General features: G+C 44.6%; 1 pseudogene; it reads right to left on the reverse strand.

Moving 5' to 3' along the window:
• Positions 1-597: 597 nt before the first annotated feature.
• LOC127195236 (olfactory receptor 2H2-like) lies at positions 598-4,370 on the reverse strand (annotated as a pseudogene).
• Between the last annotated feature and the right edge of the window lie 3,839 nt (positions 4,371-8,209).

Consider the following 8,209-nt stretch of genomic DNA (forward strand, 5'->3'; position numbering starts at 1 on the left):
TCAGGAGACAGAGGCAGGCAGATCGATGTGAGTTCGAGGTCAGCCTGGTCTACAAAGAGAGTCTAGGACAGCCAAGGCTACACAGAGAAACCCTGTTTTGAAGAAAAAAAAATTAATTCAAGTTAAAAAAAAAAAAAAACTAAAAATAGCGACATGTTGGCAAGGGAATTAGAAACCAAATCAGTGAGAGGAGGACAGAGGGGAATTGATACAATGAAAATACGGATGGAAAAGCCAGCATGGTGGCACACGCCTTTAATCCCAGCACTTGGGAGGCAGAGTCGGGTGGATCTCTGTAAATTCGAGACCAGCCTGGTCTACAAAGCAAGTCCAGGACAGCCAAGATTACACAGAGAGACCCTGTCTCAAAAAACAAAACAAAGAAAAATCAAAAAAAGGAAAATATGGATGGATTACATTTGACTCATGTAATGTTTCACATGGTTAAACTCCTTTACTGAATTTCTTGTGGGTTTTTTTTTTTTTTTTTTTTCTCTTAAATTCTGTCATCCACCACAGTGGCAGGGTAGGGAGGAAACCATAAACCTTTTGATGAAGGCTACAGAATCTTTCTTCAGCCTACTGACAGAGCCTGTGTCAGCTGGGCTCCACTCCCTTCCCCAGCAGCCTCCTCAGTGCCCTCTTTACCTCCTTGTTCCTCAGGGTGCATATGGGAGGGTTGAGTGTGGGAGTGCCCATTGCATAGACGAGACCTAAGAACTTGCCCCTCTCCTGGGCATAGGGGTTTTTGGGCTGCAGATGGACAGCAGTGACTGAGCTGTAGAAGAGGGTGACAGACTAAGATGAAGACACTGGCAACAGCCATCTGGATCTCGTTGTAGGTGGTGTCCCCACAGGATAGCCGAATCAAAGCCGGGACCTCACACACGAAATCATCAACCTGATGGTGGGGACAGAAGGGCAGGAGAGGAGTGGATGGTGTCTGAACCTCTGACTCCACCAGGTCAATGACCCAGGCCACAGCGGCCAGCTGCCGGCACAGGCGAGGGTGGATGATGGTGGCATAGTGCAGGGGCTGGCAGATGGCCACATAGCGGTCAAAGGCCATCACTGTCAGGAGGATGCACTCTGTGGTACCCAGGAATAAGAAGATGAAGAGCTGTATGGAGCATCCCAGGAAGCTGATGGTCGTTGTGGGTCCCCAGAGGTTGAGCAGCATCTGGGGGACACAGGTTGTGGTGAAGCAGAGGTCCAAGAAGGAGAGGTTAGAGAGGAAGAAGTACATTGGGGAGTGGAGCCCGGGGTCCAGTGTGGACAGCAGGAGGATGAGTGTGTTTCCTAGGTGCCCCGGCCCGCTGGGGTTCGAGTAACGCTCGGGAGGAAAATTTTCCTGTATAGAGACAGAACACTAGACACGAAGAAGGGGCAAGTCTGCATTCTGATCAAACCCCGTTTATTGAAAAATTTCACAGAGTTTATATAGGCACAGAGGCTTGGGTATTTGCGTAAGCAAGGGTTGCTATGGATACCTAACTCTGGGATGCTGCAGCAGGTAGGTATCTGTCTTTACATCTGCTAATTGCAGAAGAGAAATTCCAGGAAAGTCGTGAAGGATCTGGTTAGTCAGGAAAAAGCTCCCAGAACTGCTGCTCACAGGCAGCTGGCCTTTACTCTGATCTTATCAGTAGCCCCACCGGAAAAGGAGTAGCCCCCACAATAAACCACAACAGGTGTCTAACTGCCGACCTACGACAAGGTCAGCTAGTTTCTGGTGAATGGCAGACTTCTGGAGAAATAGGAACCTAGGTTCTGACAAGATGGCTGAACATTGGCCATATAGCTCGTCCCTAACACCTAGGAGGGTGAGGAGGTAGGAACACAGGACAACCACAAAGAGGATCTTTTCCAGGTGTGGGTGCTCAGAGAAGCCCAGCAGGGGGAAGCCCACGGGGGGAGCTCTGGTTGCCCATGGCCTTTGTGTCTAGTTGGAGGGACGAGACTGTCAGAGTCGAGAGATACAATGGGCCTGATGAAAACTCACCCTGGCACTTATCAGGACACACAAGCTTGGCTGATGTTTCTCTGGTTTCCTTCTCCAGGCCCACACCTAACAGGTTCTCCTCCTCTGTTGTTCCTCCAGGTCAGATAGTGCCTGATAGCTGAGAGGAAACCAGGAATGTGGTGTGGGACAGGTGGACACTCACCGTGGCTTCCTGGGCAAAGGAGGCTGGTGTCAAATGCCTAAGCACCCTTGGCTTTCTTTTTATACAGTTTTTAGTGTTACTGTAGTGGCACTCAAATCATTCATGCATTAACCACTGTTCTTATTAACTTTCTGTATCTAACTTGGCAACTCCCTCCCTCCTTTTCTCTGCCTTATTTCTCAAAATCTTTATATACTTTAGCCGCCTGAACGACTTTGCCCCCTTTTCTCTTTTGAGCTGTTCCATTTGCCACTGCTTCTCCCAGTTTGTGCCTTCAGACTTGTTTTTGGTTTTTGAGACAGAGTTTTTCTGTGGAGCTGTGGCTGCTCTGAACTTGATCTATAGACCAGGGTGGCCTCGACCTCAGAGATCTGCCTGCCTCTGCCTCCTGAGTGCTGAGATTAAAGGGGTGTGCCACTGCAGCCCAGCTGTTGTCCTGACACTGGTCTATATAAGCTTTGGAGTGTCAACATTGTGCTATGAGTGAGGGCAGGGGTTGGTCATCTGAAGGTGTCAATGAAGGTCTGGAGATCATTCCTTTTTCTATTAGCATTTTATTCCTGCGGAGCATTTCCCTTGGTCCAGTTGTGGTAGACTGCTCTCTGCTCAGATGGTTTCCACAGTATCCTTGCAGTGACCTTTTCTATCAGCTGTATCAGTGACAGAACTGCCTCAGGGTAAATAACATGTTTCAGGTCACCTACTCAACAGACATCAAGACCAGGATTCTAGAGAACATTTTCCAAGCCTGATGTTCTGAGAAACACAGGAAGGGGAACCGTGGTTGACCTTGCTTTGCTCCTGTTCATAGCTTGAAGGAATCAAACCACACAACTACCTGACTCATTATGGGTGATAAAAATTCATCTCGGTTAGGTCAGGCATTGTTGCACATGCTTTTGGTGCTAGCACAGGAGGAAGGGGGATGATGAGCTTGAGGCCAGCGTGGGCCACAGAGTGATAGCTTATTTCAAAAAAGTTGGCTCAGCAGTTAAAAGAGCTCAATGCTCTTGCTAAGGGCCAGAGTTCAGTTCCCAACACCCAACACCCATGTCACACAACTCCAGGGAATCCAATGCCCATTTTGAGGGCCTATGCAAGCACTGACACACACACACACACACACACACACACACACACACACACACACAGAGAGAGAGAGAGACACACACACACACAGAGACACACACACACACACACAAACTGAAATCTCTCTTTCTTTTAAGCAACCTCCGATAACAGTGCAAAGGCAAACAAGCCAAATCCCTGGTTTCATTGGCCCTACCCCATCCTCAGCCCAAGGCTTGGTTGATGAGCACCCATCTGACATTTCACAGATGAGAAACATTTTCCTTACCTTCAACCAGAGAATATCCTCTTTGGCCAGCAATAGCCTATCGCCCAATTCAGTAGGTGCCCAGTCCCCAGGTGGACGTCAAGAAGAAAATCAAATCCTGGGCTTGTAGAAGACTTAGGCTATTTATCTCCCCCTCATCTAACGTAAAATAAGCACCACAGTGGGAGCACAGGTTCCACTAACCCAGTTTAATGAAAGTTGACGTATCAGGGCCATGGTTATGCCTGGGCCTTATTGTTATTTTTTTTGAACTCTGAATGTATAACTCAAATGTGTGATTCCGCCAACTACCAAAGTACCCATGTTCCCGTTACAATGTTTCAGAGTCTCACAGTGGTTCCTTGGTGTGCGTAGCCTGACTTTTGGCTGCTTTATTGTGTTCTTTTTCCTACCTCCCTACACCACCCCATCCCTTCCAAGCCCCCAACACGAGGTAGGAGAGAAGGAAGGTTAGACAGGAAAGGGGCCATCGATACTGTTAGAGCACTTCCTGCTGATTGGGGCATCGACTTCCATGGGGCAAGTTTGATCTTTTTCGTCAAGATCTCTCAAGCCAGCATCAGCAGGAACCATCAGCAGGAACAGCATAGGGCAGGGGCTTTCTCAGTAGGACTCCACTTGCTCAGGAAATAAGGTCAATAATTGGCGAATGAGACCTTACGATGTTCTGCGGTCTGCTTAAATCCAACATAACTCAAGCACCAGGTCGAGGCAGATGATCATTCAGGGCCTCAGAACAGAGGCAGGACCTACACTGCGACCTTGAAAGGACATGGTACACAATATTTAAAGAATGAAACTATAAAGTGATGTGGGCAGCACTGTGGGCTGGAGGATTGCCCAATCATATTTTGAAATAAGGGCTTGAGGAAGGGAGTTTCCAACATTCAGGATAGGAGGAGATTTCTGGTCCTGAGAACATGAGTTTAGTTGACTCAACCAGCAAGATGGAGAAGTTGTCCCTGAGATGTCTGGACTCACACAATTGTCTCCTTACAAGAGAAGCTGTTGATATATTGGTAAGTCTTCAGGTCCCCTAGGGCCTGGGACCTTGAATTTAGTTTCTCTCTATGAATTAGTGGATTTAGAAATCAAAATGAGAGAACTTAGAATAAGTTTCTTTTGCTTGTTCCCAACAACAAAACTTCTGTACAGCAGAAGAAACACTTTCTTGAATGAAGATTCAACCTATAGAACAGGAAAAAAATCTTTGCCATCTATAAATGTATAAAAGATTAACATCTAGGATGTCTAAAGAACACACACACACACACACACACACACACACACACACAAGAAATCAATCACCTCAGTCAATAAATGCACTAAGAAAACTAATAGAAAATCTCCAAAAGATTATATAGAAATGGCCTGTAAATATATAAAGAGAAAATTCAACTTCACTAAGCATCAGAGATATGTCAATCAAAGCAACACTGAGCTTCTATCCACTATCACCAGAAGTGCAGGTGTTAAGAAAGCAAAAACAGCAAATGCTGCAAGGATGTGGACATAAGGGAGCCCTTATCAATTTATTGTGGCAATGTTGATTAGTGTAGACACTGTGGAAGTCTAAAACATATACACATTCCCTATGACCCAGCTAAACACTCCTGGGTATTTACCCAAAGGACTATGAGCAAGTCACGTCACAGAGACTCTCGCGTGTTGGTGTTTGCTGCAGTGCTATTCACAATAGCTGTGTTGTTAAGCTAACCAGGCTGCCCCACAGCAAATGGATAGAAAAGGAAAATGTGCCATTTATATACAATCAAATTTTTCATTCATAAACAAGAATAAGTTACATTCTTTACAGGAAAGGAAATAAACTGTCTTGGGCTCTTTTCCTTCTGTTGGTTTGCCTTGTCCAACTTCAATGTGAAGGAATTTTTTGTTGTTTTGTCTTATTATTGTATTATATTTTGTTGTCATCTCTTAGAACCTTGTCCTTTTCTAATAAGAGAGAGAAATGGAGTGTATCTAGATTGGAGGAAAGGTGGGAGAAACTAGGAGGAATAGTAGGGAGGGTATATAAATTACATGAGAAAAAAATCTATCTTCAATAAAAGTAGGCGACTGTAAGTGCAGCATAACATTTAGAAAGGAAGCCAAGTCAGGGCTAGGAGGTGAGGCAGGACAAATTCATGCAACAGAACAATTGTGGCACAAAATAGGATGGGATATGATAATTGTTTTATCTATTTTCAACTCTTGGTTTTTTTTTCTTTTTGTGGTGGATAAGGGAATGAAATGTAATTGGTAGTGAAAGTGTAAAACCCTAAACAAAGCTCCGTGGTCTTAAAATGGTGCCTCTACCTGCACAGAATTTCACTGAGATCTTCTTGTCTTTATAGAATCTGGGATTGGCCAAGTGTTTTCTTGAAGGGTTACTTTAATCTAGATGTATGGTGTTGTTATTTGTAAGTTCGCTACATTAAAGCAATGTTTATATATTTAAAAGAACTGAACACATTTTGAAAGACAAGTATGTATCCAAAATACATAAAGAACTCAAGAAACTTAGATATCAAAAAATAAATAATCCAATTTTAAAATGGGATACAGATATAAACTGAAAATCCTCAAAAGAGACTCTCGAAAGACTGAGTAACAATGAAATGGGAAGCTTGGTCTTCCTGTGTGTCTCCTAGCAAGTGAAGTGGAGGCTGTTTCTGACATGGACTCAGTTGCCTGATTTGGATCACTTCCCCCCAGTGGGGCTGCCTTACCTGGCTTCAGTGGAAGAGGATGTGTTCAGTCCTGATGTGACTTGGTGTACTGGGGTGGGCTGATGGGGGGGGGGCTTCCTGTCTGAGAATAAGGGGAGGAAAGAAAGGGATAGAGTGTAGGAGGGTGGGACCAGAAGTAAAGGAGGATGCAGGGGGTGGGGTGCATTTGGCATGTAAAATGGATAAGTAAATGAACTTTATATTTTAAATAAAAAGGGAAAAAAGAAATGTTCACATCCTTAACCATCAGGAAAATGAAAATCAAAGTGACTACTTTGATATTCCATCTTATAACTGTCATAATGGCTAAGATCAATAACACAAGTGACACGTCATGCTGGCAGGGATGTGGAGCAAGGAAAACACTCCTTCATTGCTGGTGGGAGTGCAAAGTAGTTCAGCCACTATGGAAATAAATATGGTGATTCCTCAAAAAACTGGATTCAGTCTACCTCAAGATCCGGGTATATTACTCTAGGACATATACCCAAAGGATGCTCCACCCTACTACAGGGGCGTTTGCCCACCTATGCTCATTGTTACTCTAATCTTAATACACCAAAACTAGAAACAACGTAGATGTTCCTCAACAGAAAAATGGACAAAGAAATTGTGGTCTATTTGCACACTGCAGTATTACTCAGCTGTTTAAAAAAAATCACAGGCAAATGGATGTAATAGGGGAAAAAATCATGCTCAGTGAGGTAACCCAGACTCAGAATGATAAATATGGTATGTATTCACTTGTTTGCAGATACTAGCCATTAAGTTAGTAATAATAACTTATCTGTAGTCTCAGAGAGGTTAGGTATACAGGCAGGGTCTTGGGAGGAGACACATGGTTCTCCCTGTGAGGAAGAAATATAATAAATTTTGTGGTATCTTGTGGGGAAAGGAAAGAGAAACAGGAATGAGGGAGGGAATGTGAGAGAAGACATCTGGGACTGAGGGGCATTTGAGGGAGGATATGGAAACCCAGGGCAGTGGAAACTTCCAAAAGCATATAAAGGCAATTTTAATGAGGCCTCCTAATAATGAGGGAGAGAGAATATCAGAAGACCTTCTCTTATTACCAGGCAAGGCTTTTAGCGGTGGGACTGAGTTGTAGTCAGTTGAGTTCTTGGCCAAGGGGGTCCCATGGAAATCTGTGAGCAGCCCAGGCTGTAGCTAAAACAATGGCTGCTCTCCACAGGCTGACAGCAGAGCTCCATTGTCAGGAACAACACCCACACCACTTACTGAACAGGGAGAAGTCCAGCTGGTGCCTCCATGCAGCCTTCACCTCATGTTCTAGTGTCTTTAGTGCAGGAAGGTACTCTGCGGGCTACCAAAAGACAAACATAAACAACAAACCAGCCACAAAACCTTTGAACTAAAGTCTTTCCTGGCTGCAAGATGTGCTCTGGCAATAGTGGCATAGAATTTGTGGAGTAGCCAACTACTGTCTGATTTGACTTAAGTCTGCTCCATGAGACAGAACACATACCTGACACTGCTTTGGTGACCAAGAACCAAAGACTAGATAGAGCAGCGATCTAGGGCGAAAAACAAACATTACTGATCTGGATGAATGAATGAATGAATGAATGAATGAAGGCTATCAATAAAGTGACTCCTAATGATACCGTGCTGTTCTCATAGATAAGTGCCTGAGGGTCATCATTAGAGAAGCTTCATTCTGCGGAAGACAGGGACAGATGCAGAGACCCACACACAGATGTTACACAGGGAGAGAGTCCTTAGGACGCACAGCTTTAAGTGGGATGTCTCCATCAAATCCCATCCCTCAGAGCTCACAGAATTCCTTGGAAGAGGAAGGAAAAGATGCAGAGGGGTCGAAGGGCACCAGAACAAGTTCCTCTAAGTCACTAAGCAAGGCTCATATAAAACTCACAGAGATGAAGCAGCAAGTACAAGGCCCACACATGTCTGAGTTGAGTCCTCTCCATAGATACCAC

This window comes from Acomys russatus, chromosome 11, assembly GCF_903995435.1.
Source record: "Acomys russatus chromosome 11, mAcoRus1.1, whole genome shotgun sequence".
NCBI classification, from domain to species: domain Eukaryota; kingdom Metazoa; phylum Chordata; class Mammalia; order Rodentia; family Muridae; genus Acomys; species Acomys russatus.